Raw genomic sequence first — 11,465 nt, 5'->3', positions numbered from 1 at the left:
TTGTTCTTCCTTACTTGAACATTCCAAATATTTCATGTCTTGGATGGTAAATACAGAGCCCATTGCACCCTACAATGTAAATACATTATAACACTAATTGCTGTTTTGAGATACTACTTACTAACATTTTGTTTCAATTTCCAATATTTATGCAGGTATTTTAATCCAATTTTATGTTCTGTGAATTTTATTATAATTATCTACGTATGGAAGACATGCTTTCCTAAGAACTAGCCAAAACTGAACCACAGTAAATCCTCGCATTGCACAGAGTCCGTCTTCAGTACCTTCTTATTTATTTTCTTTTCTTTAATTAATCAACCATAAAAGGTCATTTCCACACAAGTACATGTATAAAAGCAGCAGTGGTGGAACCATCCTGTATACGGTTGTTAAGACTGGGCAATGAATGTGGGATCGTTACCTGGATTTGCAACCAAATGCTAGCATAAATTTTGCTGCATTTTCATGACTTTATTTAATATTGGTGGTTGGTTAAATCATCCAGCAGAACATTTATACAATTAAACTATTTGTTTTTAAATCATGTAACTTTGGTAATCAGCCAGAAGAAGAGTAGCATATGAAACCCCACAAAGTCATAAGTCATGTTTAAAAAAGCAGAAACATCATACTTTAGAATTTGCTAAAAGAGGCCATCATTAGATTAAAAACTGAAATGGCAATTTTTTGTTGTTGATAACTGGAGGGTAGATGGGGGCTGAAAGATGCTCTCATTTTCTCGGGCCTGGTTTCATTAGGACACAGCACATCCACCCATATGTGGGCAGGCAAATCGTAACAACGTTCAAATGAAGGAAAAATAGCCCCCTTCATGTTTCCTGTTTTTAGCATGGTTTAAGCACTGAATGCAACGGTGCTTGCTTGGCTGAAGGGTCCACCCTTTTAATAGGCAAAAGGTGAAGGTATGCCTGGGCCTGCTAAAGCCCCCAGGAAACACTGTCTTGTACAGGCTCAAAGGAGGGGGAATTTATTTTTCTTTGAAAAAGGTAGGAAGGACTTCCTAATAGGAGCTGAGGACGCCTCCAATATGATATGTACCCTTAGGCCAGAGAGTGCCTGGGCTGCTCATTTGGACAGGGTGTCTCAATCCTGAAGATGCACCCGAATCAAGTGGGGTTGTAAAGTCTTGGCTAAAATGGCAGAGGGACCAGGGCACATAAAATATATTTACTGTGCAGTCTGGTTTCAATCAGCTGCATGGAGCTTTCCGTATTTGGATCATACTGAAAACTGGCTAGTGACAGCAATCTGTACAGGTTGGCTCTATTCATTGTTAACCACATGAGTCTATCCCCTGCCATGTTACTCGACACAGTTAAGATGCATCATCCAATAGGACACAACAGAATTGCCAGGGCAGCCTTTGTTGCAATTATGACTTTCACCTGTCTTAGGAGCTAACCATTTGCAGGATCCATGTTAAAAAAAAAAAGGGCATTGGAAAATGTTTGGAGTGGCCCCCAGATTGGGGGCTACTTGATTTAAATGTTTTATTTTGTCTCCTCTAAAAGTGTTGCAGGATCCTTGTGTGGATGACACCTCCCTAAAGTTTTACTTGAAGCACTCATTAGTTTTTCTATTAGTACAAGCCATACTGAAGCTAATAACCAATCCTTTATTTTTCATAATTAATATTGCTTAATTTACCCCTTATAAACATTAAAAACAAATAGTGAGGTAAAGTTTCCACTTTGGGTGCAATTGGTGATTCTGGCAGAAATTGTGCTCAAAATGACATACAACTTGAAAAGTATTTCCCCCCCCCCCCCACCCACCCACCCTTTGAGTTTCCGCTCAAACTCAATTGCATGTCGCCGAACACAAAATCTGCCATGAACCAGCGCCAATGGGACAACGTTTTAAAACATAAATCTTTTATGTAAAAAAAATGTTTTTTAAAATTTGCTTTAAAAATATTCCTTGATGTATTTAAGAATGGTAACTTGGTAAAGTTTGATTAATACAGCTGAAAATGGGTTTATCACAAATAAACATTTTAAATCACAGTGTCCATCCACCATCTGTGAGTAACCCGATTTTAAATGACTGAAAATGATTAAAAAATATACAAAACTATTTTCTCGTTAGGTTGGGGTACAGTAGTGAGTTCCTTAGTCGAAGGACTGCAAATGAGTGCAACTAGCGGAACCTCTCCAAGGGTGATTAATTCACCCAAGGGGGCATGGCTGGTTTTGTGGGTGAGGCCTATTTCTAACACGATGCTATTAAAACGAACGTAAAATATTGCGGAAACTTGAGTTGAGCTGTTTAGGCTTAAAATTCCATGATATTTTGTGCCAGTCCCGCCGATATTGGAGGTATTGCGATGAAAAAAACAGTCCAGTTAGTTGATTTTCATCACTACCTCCAGATTCTTTTCCCTTTTGACTTGTGATTATGATTTTAAAAATAAATGAAACCACATTATGGATGCAATGATGCAAGGTGGCTCATTACCTTGAAGTTTTTTTTTGGACTATTTTGATAAATGCTTTTATTCTTTGGGTCCCATTCTGTTAATATCCGCATGTAGATGATGACTAATTTTGCGCTTAAATCATCAAAATAGATGGATAAATTGCAATTTATTTTTACTTTTTCTTTAAGAATACTATAGTATACTTTAATTACTGTGACATCTTGGTAAAGTTACACATTTCTTACAAATCCCAAAACTACTATGATACTGAATGTTAATAAATTACAGTAGGTTTGCAAATCCTACTATTTTCATGTTTAGTGCAAGTTAAATGGCAAATTTGCAAATGAATCATTTCTCTTTGAGGGGAAATATTAAACCGTATTTCGAATGCACTTTAATTGCAGTTTGTTTAACACTCTGATGTGAATTTATTAGTGCACATATTTTAGTCTCCTTTGTCCTTTTTTAATAATTGGGTTTAATTGGTGATTTTCTACTTGGGCAGTAATGCATTATGCCTACAATTAATTAGCAGTGCTAAATACAACTTAATGGCATTTTGTATTTGTAATGACAGTTAAAACTTATACAATTTTATAAAAGGACAATTCCATTGCAAAGATTTGAGTGAGTGCACTATCAGAATTCAATGTAATGCTGCATGCAAATTCTGTTTACACAACAATAATTGCAATATATATCAGAGAGCAAGAGAGAGATATGCCTAATAAATTGTAACCCAATTCTTCACGAGTTAAGGACTAAAGTTTTGTTTGCTTTGCCCTAGTTCACTAACTAAATCATGATGGCTTGTTTTGTTGGCCTAGTTTGTTATATATTCTTGGCACGTTATGTATTTCATTTAATTATGTCAGTTACCTACCTATGGTGCACTTCAAAAAGATGATATACTTCAGGAATCCCATGAGCAATCATCACTGACTGCTCTAACAGACAAGGGGCCACTTTTACAGAGGCAATTTGGGCCAGCATTTCTTTTTTGACTTACACCCAAAGAGAGACACCATGAGGATATTTGCATATTATAATCCTTTGTGACATAATTTAAGTAAAACAATTGTTCTTAAAGCAACTTGTATATTGACATGCCAAAGCTGCCATTTTTGAATTTGAAACTTTCCCTCTGATTTATTTTATGGGGAAATAGTTCATTTGTCTCCTAGTACTTTTGGCTAGTTATTTTTTTGTCACAATACTTTAAACTTGAATCATTGCATGGCATGTATTGTCCTCAACTGAGTAAAAAAAAATGAACTGTTCACCTTTGCCGATGCTGTCCTGAACTTGGACACTAGGGCATAAGGTAGCTTTCTTTCTAGTTTTTCCAGTCACTTCTTGGCCTACATCTTATACATGTTTAGTACAGCATGGCTGCAAATGTTTACACATTCGGCGCAAGATGAATTGTTCAACCTAAGATTTTGAGATATAGTGCAATGGGGTTTCAACATTGAAGTTCATCTGATTGATGTGAAAAGTTGCACTATTAGTGCTATAGTGTAACTTCTCCCATCCCTCAACAGTTTGGTGCTTCCACTAGAATGATTTAAAACATATTTAATTTTATTTTCAAACTCATATATATCAAACACAAACTTGTGGAGTCAAATAAAGTCTAAATCAGCCCCTTTGGACTGTGTGGCATACTAATGGACCAAGGCCTAGTTCTGTCAAACCCCTGTGGTGGCTGGTGTGCAACAGCCACCACACGTTAAAAAAAATCCACGCACAGGCATCTTCCACCCTTCAACATGTAGTTCGGGATCCGGAATATTAGGTCCTTCATTGAAACACCTGTGAACTCATCCCTTTTTGACGTGGAAGCAAGTCATCCTCGATACGAGAGACCTCCTATGATGATGAACAGGGCAGAGTGGGGCAGCAAAGCAAACTTATTTAACATTGAATAGTAATTGAATACTGATTTCCATTAATCATGTATAGACTGTGAATTGCAGCACTTGTATTAAGTACTGCAGAAAGCACGTGTACAGATGCATTTAAATGTTTCTTGACTAAATGCTAAATAGTAATTGCTGAAAGCTCTCTTTTTAAAAAAAACAAGTATAATATGTAAATTATCTAGAACAAGAAGTTAAAACTGTATATGTTAATTTCTTACAAAATAGTGGTGTAAATGATCTGTACGCTGCTGGACAAAGGTTGTGTTATGAATGTAAATAAGATTGAGGAGTCTTGTGGAGATTAATTGAAAATAATTAAACCGTGACCTTTATCCACTGTGAACCAGATAATGAAATTTACCTCTAAGCACAGTTGCAGTTGTGTAGCTATTTTTTTTTTAAATTCTGAAGTTTCAAGAACAAAATCTAATTTCTAGCTTGAGATGGAGACAGATATTTTATGTAAAGATAATTTATCTCTTCCTTAAGCAGCTGCCACAGTGACATACACTTCATCTGCTATTCTGATCAATCTAGAAATCCCTTAAATCTTTGCAGTCTTGTTATCCTATGCAGTTTTTTCTGTGTTTTCAGCTGAAGGACTTCCTGCGCATATGAGTTCTAGGACCAAGCTGGATTTATGACAAAGCGGGGAAATGTTTGCAGGAAAGCAGGGTTATGACTTATGCCAACCTGTCATTTCATATATTTCGAGGCAAGTCAGGCTCATTCTCTCACGTGAGAATTTGATTAGGAACAGACCTAGGGGTTTTACTAAGAGGTTTAGACTGAGATGCTGAAATAATCCCCAGGACTCGATAGTTCCTCTGCTATCAGGGACCCTGAATAGGAAAAATATGGTGTTGTGTCTGAATGGCATTCATCATCATAGGCAGTCCCTCGAAACGGAGATGACTTGCTTCCACGCTGAAAACGGATGAGTTCACAGGTGTTTCAATGATATTCCAGGCCCTGAACTACATTCTGAAGGGTGGAAGATGCCTGTGCGTGGATTTTTTTAATGTGTGATGGCCGTTGCACACCAGCCACCACACGGGCTTGACAGAGCTAGGTCTTGATCCAGTGGCAAGGATTAACCACGATGACTGGAGACCAGTGTGCACACATATCACAGAGTGGGCTGGCCCGTGCTGCCACTAGGCCCTCGCCTCTTCTGGGCCCTGAATTTTCGCCTCGCCTGGGTCCCGATCACACCCCTCTACAAACAGATGCTGCCAGACCTGCTGAGTATTTCCAGCATTTTCTGTTTCTATTTCTCTCTCAGATTAAATAGGTGTAATATTGTCCACAATCAAGTAGATAAGGGCTGTCCGAACCTTTCCTCTCTGGCTTATTGTGAGGCCCAGAGGGCCTTGTATAAATGCAATACAAAATCCTGAATGTTCTTATATTTAATGAATCAGTATTTCAAATAAATGTTGTTTCAAACAAGAATTCACAGAAATAAGAAAGTTTTCAAAAATTGAGACTATGTTGCACATTAGCATGATTACCTTTATTTATGCAATTCAGCGCACACAAATAATCAACTACCTGTATTAATAAATTAAAGAACACAATTTGATTTGTGGTACACATGTGGGTCAAACAATGCTGGAGATTTTGTAATCGATCACTGCCTCTGGGTTTGAGAGATGCCCATTCCTTGATAGCATGCATTAAGTCAGCTTTCATGGAAATGAAAGTCGGGTGGGTACTGCACTGGGCAGGAGATCCACTCTGGTGGTTTACTACCCAAGCGGTGAGGGTGAAAATTAGTCATGGGGCTTGAACTCTCAATCTTGAGATTTGAGGGTGAGAAAGCTATGGCTGAGCCAAGGCTGATGCTTGTCAGGCTACATTGTCTGCTGAGGGAAGAGGTGGAGAGTTTTGATAGAACCCTTGGCAAACTTGTTTGGAGGAAACATACTGCCTCTTACCTTAATGTGGGCAGTAAGCTCCTGGTGTTGGTCTCTGTGTTTGGCTGGCAGCTGAGCTTTGGTAGAGTTGGTGTCAGGAATACAATTCAGATGTTGCTTCACAGTTGGAGTGGAGGTTTGAAGTGGGTGCTTGGGTACACAGGTCCACTCAACATCAGGACCGACAGATCAGCTGGAGATTCTGTGCTTCCAAATATTAAAGCAGAGAAGCAGTAAGAACAATGTTTAAGTAAATCAGTTGATCTGCATGGCCTGATAAAGCTGCCACGGGTCCCAAAGAGAAAAATATATGCAATGTTAAATAGTATGCCTTCTGCTACAACTGCTAACTCCGTGTGTTGAGTCCAGTGTCAATGAAGGCCACAATCCCACAATCCCAATAATTAATGTTGGATCAGCTGCCCATCAAATGGAGCAGTACATTGTGGAGCAGATGGCCATGCCGCAAAGGCTGTATTTTGAATACCCTTGGACTAGGTCACATATGGTCTGTACAAGATGGGCCAAATGGACTATTCTAGCTTTGTGCCTTATGTTCTTGTCTAAATCATGGCCAGCAGATATTCATTTACAACATTAAAGATGAACATGAAAGCTAGTTAAATGTTCATTTTCTTTGTTTTGCTTTTCAAAGCTTGAAATTCAATTATATAAAAATTTGAATCTGCAATATTTTGAAGATTGTTGTGTAAGGAAACTAATTAAAGTTTAAAAAAATAATCATTATTACCTTGTATGAAATTCCAATCCCATTAAATAAAGCCTTGGCTCAGTGGTAGCGCTCTTGCCTCTGAGTCAAATGGTCCAAAGTCTTAAGTTGACATGTTAGTGCAGTGCCATATAGTTCAACATGCCATCTTTTAGTCTATCCTCTCAGGTGGATATAAAAGATCCCATTACACTATTTGAAGAAGAAGGAAGTTGCCATTGGCCAAAATTTATCCCTCAACCAACATCACTAAAAACAGATTAGCTGGTTTTGGGGATCTTATTGCTGTTTTAGGGATCTTGCTTATGCAAATTGGATGCTGTGTTTCCATAAATTACGCTAGTGACTATCTGTCCGAAATGCTTCATTGGTTGAGAAGTTCTTTTGCACCTCCTGAGGTCAGGAAAGGCCATATAAATGTAAGTTTTCCTTTTCTATTTCTACCAAAGTATAGGTGTTGCCTCATTGTTTATCCTTTTAAGTACTGAATAGAAGTTTCAAAATTGAATAGTCTCTAATGAAAATACTTGATAGTATGTGCTCCTTCCATCCTTCTGGGTTACTCATCCATGGCTCATATATATTTTTTAAGTTGAGCTAATTAAACCAGACAACCACTTAAAGGCTGGCTCAGGCTTCTGCTATTTAAGTATAATGCATTGGTACCAAGTGCTACTGTAGCATTGCCCTACCAAGCCAAAATAGCAACCCAGTCAATGTAACTCTATAGATAATAATTAAGGAATGATTTTGTTTCATAACTGAGCTGAGAATGTACACTCAGATGTGATTTTAAAAAAAAACACAAAGTAGTTTACCAATAATAATTACCATAAATGGAAAACATTTGCATTTTCATTCAGTGATGTTGTACAAATGCTGAATTTGACCAAATGCTATTATCACATTCCAGCTCTATAATTGTGATCTTCAATAAGTACTTAAAAGCACCTTTCTTTGAAAACTTCAATAAAATGCCACACTAGTATTTGCACCATCGGCACTTGTGTATAGAATGTCGTACAGTCTTCCAGAATGAAAACTTATTGTTTACTAGTACTGTGGAAGTCACAGTCAAAGGTGTGCATGCCTATTGCTTAATTGCCATATTTAAAATATTGAATAAAGAGTTATCTCTGAATTAATGTGGTATTTAAGCAGCTCCATTCTTTTTCCCAGGTATTAGAGCCACAGATGCTATTTACTAGCCCATCTGTGATGGCAGATGTGTTGGATATAAATTGTGAATGAAATTGATGAATCTCCTCATTAAAGGTTGGGGAACAAGTCTAGTAATCAACAATTTACATCTCCCTTCCAAATTACCAAGTGGCATATTTACCAGAATTTACTTTCTAAATTAAATGTGAAAGCTTTATGATTTACAATCCATATTTGGTTATAAAAAGAGAATGTTGTAGTCACACAGCAATCAATTCTGTAACTGTTTTCAAAGGTTTACAAATAATTTTAAACCTGCCCAGTTTACTGCTTTAACAAATAATGAATAATAGAAACACATTGTTGGCCTTTTGGTACCAGGTGCTTATTTATCAGTAAAAGGAATAGCTTTTAGCCAAATAGATAAATATTCCTTCTCTTAATTCCCTTAAAGTGGTTCTTAAAGGTTTTGCCTGCCTTGGCAAGGAATATGGGTAGCTAGTCTCTGTCCAAAATTCTTCCACTCTACATTAATTCACCAACAAGAGAGAATGCAGCACTTATTTACGTTGCAAACCAATCTTGCAGAGCTGTTTCCAATGAAAATAAGAAGTAACATTGTGCCTATTAAATTACATTATCTTTCCACTATTGATGTCTGAGCTACATTTCATTCAAATATCTAGTCAAATCAGCAAAGAATGTTTGTCATTGCAGAATCAAATAGGAATTCATGCAGCTTTTCTGACTACTTTTTGGCCTGCAAAGTTGCTCAGGAATCTTTCACTTCAACTTGGAATTACCATCTCAGGGCATGGACTTTGCTTAGTCAGTCGATCTAATTCGCTCCCAGTAGATCATTATAGTTATCAGATACTTCAGGCAGAAAATATTTTAAATTACTTGTGTGGTAAACCTGACTGAGATCGATGATCTTGATCAACATTTGCATAACATCTTCATGATAATATGGTCTCAAAGTCCTCTCTCACCATCTGTTATTGGAAGAACTCATTATTGTGACAGATAACTTTTAAATCACATCAATGCTCCCAAGACAATAAAGTAATTACCAATATTGGTATTAGTAGATTCTCATCAAAAGTGTGGTACTTGTTGTTAAGTTGGAAAGAATCACATTTATATAGTATCTTTTCATCCTCGGCACCCTAAAGTTCTTCACAGACAATGAATTACTTCTAAAGTATAAATCACTGTTGGAATGTTGGGAAACATTGCAGTCAATTTACACAACATACGAACATAAGAAATAGGAGCAGGAGTAGGCCATAAGGCCCCTCGAGCTTGCTCCGCCATTCAATAAGATCGTGGCTGATCTGATCATGGACTCAGTTCCACTTCCCTGCCTGCTCCCCATAACCCCTTATCGTTTAAGAAACTGTCTTTTTCTGTTTTAAATTTATTTCATGTCCCATCTTCCACAGCTCTCTGAGGCAGCGAATTCCACAGATTTACAACCCTCAGAAGAAATTTCTCCTCATCTCAGTTCTAAATGGGCGGCCCCTTATCCCAAGATCATGCCCTCTAGTTCTAGTCTCCCCCACCAGTGGAAACATCCTCTCTGCATCCACGTTGTCATACATTTCTATAAGATCACCTCTCATTCTTCTTAATTCTAATGAGTAGAGGCCCAACCGACTCAATCTTTCCTCATAAGTCAACCCACTCATCCCCGGGATCAACCTAGTGAACCTCCTCTGAGCTGCCTCTAAAGCAAGTGTATCCTTTTGTAAATATGGAAAACAAAACTGCATGCAGTATTCCAGGTGTGACCTCACCAATAAACCTGTACAGCTGTAACAAGACCCCCTGCTTTTATACTCCATCCCCTTTGCAATCAAGGCCAATATTCCATTGGCCTTCCTGATCACTTGCTGTACCTGCATACTATCCTTTTGTGTTTTATGCACAAGTACCCCCAGGTCCCGCTGTACTGCAGCACTTTGCAATCTTTCTCCATTTAAATAATAACTTGCTCTTTGATTTTTTTTCTGCCAAAGTGCATGACCTCACATTTTCCAACATTATACTCCATCTGCCAAATTCTTGCCCACACACTTAGCCTGTCTATGTCCTCCTGCAGCCTCTTTATGTCCTTCTCACACATTACCCTTCCTCGCATCTTTGTATCGTCAACAAACTTGGCTATGTTACACTCAGTCCCCTCTTCCAAGTCGTTCATATAGATTGTAAATAGTTGGGGTCCCAGTACTAATCCCTGCGGCACCCCATTCGTTACTGATTGCCAACCAGAGAATGAACCATTTATCCCGATTCTCGGCTTTTTGTTTGTCAGCCAATCTTCTATCCATGCTAATATATTACCCCCAACCCTGTGAATTTTTATCTTGTGCAGTAACCTTTTGTGTGGTACCTTGTTAAATGTCTTCTGGAAGTCCAAATACACCAGATCCATTGGTTCCCCTTTATCCACCCTGTTCATTACATACTCAAAGAATTCGAGAAAATTTGTCAAACATGACTTCCCCTTCATAAATCCATGCTGACTCTGCCTGACCAAATTTTGTTTTTCCAAATGTCTTGTTACTGTTTCGTTAATAATGGACTCCAACATTTTCCCAACACAGATGTTAGGCTAACTGGTCTATAGTTTCCTGCTTTTTGTCTGCCTCCATTTTTGAATACGGGCATTACATTTGCAGTTTTCTAATCTGCTGGGACCTCCCCAGCATCCAGGGAATTTTGGTAAGTTACAACCACAATCCCTGCCGCTACTTCTCTTAAGACCCTAGGATGCAAGCCATCGGGCCCAGGGGATTTATCTGCCTTTAGTCTCAATATCTTACTGAGCACTGCCTCCTTAGTGATTGTGATTGTGTTAAGTTCCTCCGCACCCCCCCCCTTCCCCCACTATAGCCCCTTGACTATCCACTGTTGGAATATTGTTAGTGTCCTCTACCGTTAAAAACTGATACAAAATACTTGTTTAGAGTTTCTGCCATCTCCATGTTCCCCATTACTAATTCCCTGGTCATGCCAAGATCCCATAAACGGCAATGAGATGTGACCAGAAAATGATGTTGCTTGAGTTATAAAATTGGACCAGAACACCAGGAGCTCTCTTTGAATAGTGCCATAGGATCTTTTACATCCACCTGAGAGTCCAGACAGGGCCTCAGTTTAACGTCTCAGCTGAAAGACAGCAGATCTGTCATTGTAGCACTCAAGTGTTAGCCGAGATGACATGCTCAAAGTCTCTAGAGTGGAACATCAACCCACAACCTTCCGACTTGGAGGTGAGA

Source organism: Pristiophorus japonicus, chromosome 12 (genome assembly GCF_044704955.1).
Source record: "Pristiophorus japonicus isolate sPriJap1 chromosome 12, sPriJap1.hap1, whole genome shotgun sequence".
In the NCBI taxonomy this organism is placed as follows: Eukaryota; Metazoa; Chordata; class Chondrichthyes; family Pristiophoridae; genus Pristiophorus; species Pristiophorus japonicus.
This window is presented reverse-complemented; position numbering follows the sequence as displayed.